Genomic DNA, 6,345 nt, shown 5'->3' with positions numbered 1-6,345 from the left:
AAGCAAGAGTTTGTATGTTTAACATGACGTGTTATAAGCAAGAGTTTGTATGTTTAACATGACGTGTTATAAGCAAGAGTTTGTATGTTTAACATGACGTGTTATAAGCAAGAGTTTGTATGTTTAACATGACGTGTTATAAGCAAGAGTTTTTCTTGTTAAGCGCGAAGCTACACAATGGGCTGTCGCTGCTCTGCCGACCGCTGGTATCGAAACCCTATTTTAAACGCTATAAGCCCACAGACTTACCGCTGAGGACCGAAAAAAAAAGAAACTTATTTAAAAACACATACTCAAATGGCAGATAGTTAAAGCACGGTGATTAAAATAATAAATGTAAATAATTTACGTAAACTCTGCGTTTATATTACACAACTTTACCCCAGCACTCAGCAGGTTAAAAATATACATTTATTACATTGAACATATAACCATTATTGCATACATAGCAGCTTGTACACGGGTTTTTCCCCTTGCTTAGTATTTAGTATAGATTTATTGAAACCTCCTGACAAAAAAAAAAGTGACGTTTTGATGACACAGTTTATGCTACGTTATTGATTGTTATTAGCACTGATTTCGATAAATAATAACCAAGTTATTATAAGACTAAAATATGCAGTGTGTCGCTTTCGTCAGTCTAAATTTTACACAGAAGGTTGAGTATGTTTAGTATTAGGACAACTCTGAATATGGACTTCAATGAGTCATGGTGGAACAACATGTACCAGAACTATAGTTCAACTTTGTTTGGCGTTATATCGGTAGTGTGATAACACCGAAAATTCTAAGTTGTTGTTTTTTTTTTTAAGGTATCTAATGACCTTTTCCAATGTAAAATATTCATACACTCATTCAAGACATAGATAATCATTTTGCTAAATGGCATTAAAACGCAGAGGAATGTGAATCATCTTGGGGCACCAGGACCATCCAGAAAAAAACCTAAAGGTTCATACCCCAGCTGTGGTAAGCAGAGTATGGCGTTTTGTAACATATCAACCAAGTTGCTGGGCATCGCGTCTATGGGTTTCTTTGCGATCTCACTTATCAATTGGGTGTTAGGAAATGGTCATTGTCGTACACTAGATTGATTATGGAACGCATCAGGAAAAATGGGTGTGATTTGAACATGACGAGTCTTTGGCAATGGAAACTACGCTGCATGGCTATTGTCTGTATGCACGGTCGTGAGATGGAGCATAGCCAAACGTAACTCGTGGAGTGTAACGATTTGGTGAGGCACCAAAATGATTTAAATATAACCTGCTCATTTCTGTATAAAATAAGGGAGTTTGAGTACTCGGAGCTTTCTCTGGGTAAAAAAGTAGTCCAAGAGTTGGCGGTTGGTGGTGATGACTAGCTGCCTTCTCTCTAGTCTTACACTGCTAAATTAGGGACGGTTAGCGCAGATAGCCCTCGTGTTGATTGGCACGAAATTCATAACAAATCAAACCAAACCAATTGTGAAGCGCCACCACAGAAATAAAGCGACGATTGTAGCATTTATTAAATAATTTTTCTATAGTTCTAGAAGAGCCTAAAATTTATCTAATGTAATATACTCAATAAACGAACTTTAAAATTTTGATTTTGTTTTTTATTACTTATTCCTAGAATTACTACGCCCTCTACACCGTTTCGCATTAAAGTGTAATTCTCAAAAAAGAAAGTTTTCAACCTAATCTCATGGAAAGATATTCTAGTTGCGTTTTCAGGGAGAATGTTGTTTATTAGAAATTCCGCGTGAGGGCGCTACACCAGTGGAAAATTTATAAATCATCTTGCTCAATAAATCTAAATCCATAACTAGTTTTTAATATTTATTTATTACACGCGGTACTGAAGCTTGCATTTGAATATACATTATTTAACACTATTACGCGGACATGCGTAGTTCATACATTGCGCAGTGATGTTTCAAGAACGTTTTCATATCGCTTCCAACCAGTTGGGATTTGCACGAGCTGTTTTTACAAGCCACTGGATTACAAGTAAATGGATTCAAATTCGATGACGAGGTACATTTGCTGTCATGTTAAACTTATATTAAAGTTTTTCTTCATTACCCATTTAAGCCGTCTCCAGCCATTATAAGTAAATGGATTGTCGGTTTCTTTCAGAAAGCTATAGATGGCTATCTGCGCATAGCTGTCCCTAATTTTGAACTGAAAGGCTGGAGGGGAAGACCCCCTCCCCCAAACGAACGAATAGCAGTTGTTAGAAAGATAGCGAGAGAGGGCAATTAGTCAACAGTATTCCCCGCCATATCTTCATCTACGCTTGTCTGATCGAACAGTGGGGGGTTTAGACAATTAGTCAACAGTATTTCCCGCTATATCTTCATCTACGCTTGTCTGATCGAACAGTGGGGGGTTTAGGCAGTTAGTCAACAGTATTTCCCGCCATATCTTCATCTACGCTTGTCTGATCAAACACGGGTTCGAATCCCCGTCACACCAAACATGCTTGTCCTTTCAGCCGTGGGGGCGTTATAAAGTGACGGTTGGTAAAAGAGTAGCCCAAGAGTTGGCGGTAGGTGGTGATGACTAGCTGCCTTCCCTCTAGTCTTACACTGCTAAATTGGGGACGGCTAACGCAGATAGCCCTCGTGTAGCTTTGCGCGAAATTAAAAAAACAAAAACTGATCGAACAGTGGGGGGTTTAGGCACTTAGTCAACAGTATTTCCCGCCATATCTTCATCAACGCTTGTCTGATCGAACAGTGGGGTTTTTTACTAACACTCTAAGAACGCAGTCGAAACCCCAAAGTGCGCAACGCGTTTTTGCAGCTACGGGACGCGAACCAAGAATCCTTGAATTCGCAGCCCGAGAACACTAACGTCTGGGTTTACGTCAGGCCTACGATTAACGCACGAGGCAGCTAGTTTATATGTCGTGGAGATCATTCTTTCGGTTCAGCAAGTTTTTTTGGTGGTTTCTCAAATCGAAACGAACTTCAGTGCAACGTGTTTGGTGAAACATATTTTTATTCACCACAGTTTCACCAAATAAAAAAATGGCAATTTAACAGTGTCAATATTTACCTTGTAGAAACGTTTAACGTGTAAACAGAGCAGACAAAATACTCTTTGTTTGATGACGTGCCCAAGTTTCTCTGTAGAAGGAACATGTTGTTTAACGTTGATTCTCAGAGCAACAGTTAAGTTATAGCAAAGAACCATACTTAAATTGCCGTAAAAACAATAAAAAATGTCTTGTAAATATAACTCGGTAAATTTTGTTGTCTCTGGTCTAGGTAAATTTTAACCATGCATGTTCACAAGCAGGTAATTAATCTAACAACAAAGAGAGGGAGTTTGTATTGAATTTCGTGCAAAGCTACACTAGGGCTATCTGCACTAGTCGTCCCTAACTTAGTAGAGATAGAATAGAGGGAAGACAGCTAGTCAACAACGCCCACCGTCAGCGCTTGGGCTACTCTTTCACCAACGAGTAGTGCAATTGACCATCACATATAATGCCCCCGCGGCTGAAAGGGCGAGCATGTCCCGTGATGGGGATTTGAACCCGCGATCCACATATAGCGAGTCGAGCGCCTTAACCTTCAGACTGAGAGAAATAGAAGTCATCTTTTCAAGTGTTTTTATGTTCACTATAGTCTTAAGACGTTGAACACAACAAAAATGTGCTTATTTTAGGTTGTCATATACTTTCACAGTTCAAAAAAAAAACCCTTTTTTACTATGGTGTTTTAAATGGTGATGCCTGAATTTAATTGGTTAGTTCATGATGTATTAATCAATTATATATAATGTGTCACTAAACAATATCTTGTCCAATAAAATCTTTTTTATAAGGTAATCTTCGGCAGATGAAAACGAGTACGTATATTTAGAGCTACAGCCAGAAGTCGACACCAGGTGGCGTACTGCTACCACAGAGCGGGGGCGAGAGAAGTTTCCAGCTCCTCTCCTAACAGAAAGGTTATGGAAATTCTCGTTGTTACACGCAAATATACACAAACAGTAAGTTTCAAACTTGTAAGAAGGGGAGGGGGGGATATGTTTGAAGAAAATAATAACCAGTATTATTCAGATTTCATTACTGACCGGTTTAGGTAAATTACTCTTTTTCACCACTTAGCGACATCACAAAACCTCTACGTTGTATCCATGGCTATCGACCAATCAGATGGCACATTTAGAAAATTTACTTCCTGGCTTGATAATGCAGTAACGGTATTGGAAGTTTTGTTGCGACTTGTTTTTATACCTTCCGCCACCTGTGAAGTCGAAATAATTCATCACGTTGTCAGTTACAACACTGTAAATAACTGGCTCGCCTTGTATTCACAATACATAGACAATACCCCCCCCCCCTCCAGTAATTATTGGGACCAATTAAAATATTGACGATACTTTTGTCTGTGTGTGCGTGAGTCACATTTTATTAGAAGACATGTCATTACTATAGTCACAGAGCCACAGGAAACTTATTTCATAAGTAGTTTATAAAAATATCTCTAAAAGCCGATGTTGGACTCCATCGATAATTCTAGGGTTAACAAGTTGCTGGTCACTATTGTCTAGGGTTAGCAAGTTTCTAGTCAATATTGATATTGTCTAGGGTTAGCAAGTTGCTGGTCAATATTGATATTGTCTAGGGTTAACACAAGTTGCTGGTCAATGTTGATATTGTCTAGGGTTAACACAAGTTGCTGGTCAATGTTGATATTGTCTAGGGTTAACAAGTTGCTAGTCAATATTGATATTATTTAGGTTAACAAGTTGCTAGTCAATATTGATATTATTTAGGTTAACAAGTTTCTAGTCAATATTGATATTGTCTAGGTTAACAAGTTGCTAGTTAATATTGTTTAGGTTAACAAGTTGCTAGTCAATATTGATATTATTTAGGTTAGCAAGTTTCTAGTCAATATTGATACAATATCGACTAGCAACTTGTTAACCTAAACAATATTGACTAGCAACTTGTTAACCTAGACAAATATTGGTATGGTGTGAATTCCTCTTCCTAGCAAGCGAAACAAGATTATGATTAATTATACTTCTCATAAGACAACTAGTGCTAGGCCTATTGCATTTTTAGTATTTATCTTGTTTCTTGAAAAATCCCCTAAGGGACCAGATTAACAATGTAATGTTTAAAAGTATAATAGGCCTAACACTAATGTCTTATAACAAGTACAATTAACAATATTATTCTGAACTCCTGTAATAATTACGTAAATCAGCGAAAAAGGTCTTTACAGTAGTAGTTAAATTAATTGATACGTTATTGACAGTTATCAGTAAATCCCCAACGATTACGAAACTATACAATGATCATAACCTGAAGATTACCTCCTATCGCTCATGTATATACATGAGACATTAGATGCCACGAAATCCGATGTCATGAAACGATGTAACGAGTTTAAGCCTTAAAAAAATCCCAGTTCCTCATACACCCACTTTCGACAATGTTATCTTAAATTAATGTATTCAGCCAGTGAACAGCTGTAAAATTCTAAAACCAAAAATATTTCATGTTACCTACTAAACCCGGTAAATATTTCATGTTAGTTACTAAACCCGGTAAATATTTCATGTTAATTACTAAACCCGGTAAATATTTCATGTTAACTACTAAACCCGGTAAATATTTCATGTTAGTTACTAAACCCGGTAAATATTTCATGTTAGTTACTAAACCCGGTAAATATTTCATGTTAACTACTAAACCCGGTAAATATTTCATGTTAACTACTAAACCCGGTAAATATTTCATGTTAACTACTAAACCCGGTAAATATTTGTAAGCTTCCAGATATTTTGTCAACTCTTTGTACATTTGGAACTGAAGAAGGTATTTGGTTACATTAGCAAAAAAATTGTCTTTATATATGCAGTGGAGAAGGAAGCGGGGGGTCCCCACTTTCCAATTTAGGGACCATAATGTGTGCTCCTGTGGCGCACATTCCCTCGCTTCGCTCACTCAAATAAACCTTGAGCCCCCCCGCTTATAATTAGCCTCCTACACCTCTGATACGGAGATCATAATCCATATCATAATGGAGATCATAATCCATATCATTAACGCCATTTTCCTACACTTGGACAAAACTTTAAAATCAAACAGAGCGTGTTTAAAATCTTATTCGATATAATAAATAAGGGATCGATGAAGTTTTGAGTTATGTGTTGCAAGTAGGTTAATTATAGCTTGTAGACTACTGGGAACACGATACAAGTAGGTTAATTATAGCTTGTAGACTACTGGGAACACGATACGAGTAGGTTAATTATAGCTTGTAGACTACTGGGAACACGATACGAGTAGGTTAATTATAGCTTGTAGACTACTGGGAACACGATACGA

The sequence above is a fragment of the Limulus polyphemus genome, unplaced genomic scaffold (genome assembly GCF_000517525.1).
Source record: "Limulus polyphemus unplaced genomic scaffold, Limulus_polyphemus-2.1.2 Scaffold11075, whole genome shotgun sequence".
Lineage (NCBI taxonomy): Eukaryota > Metazoa > Arthropoda > Merostomata > Xiphosura > Limulidae > Limulus > Limulus polyphemus.
Note: the sequence above shows the minus strand (reverse complement) of the source record.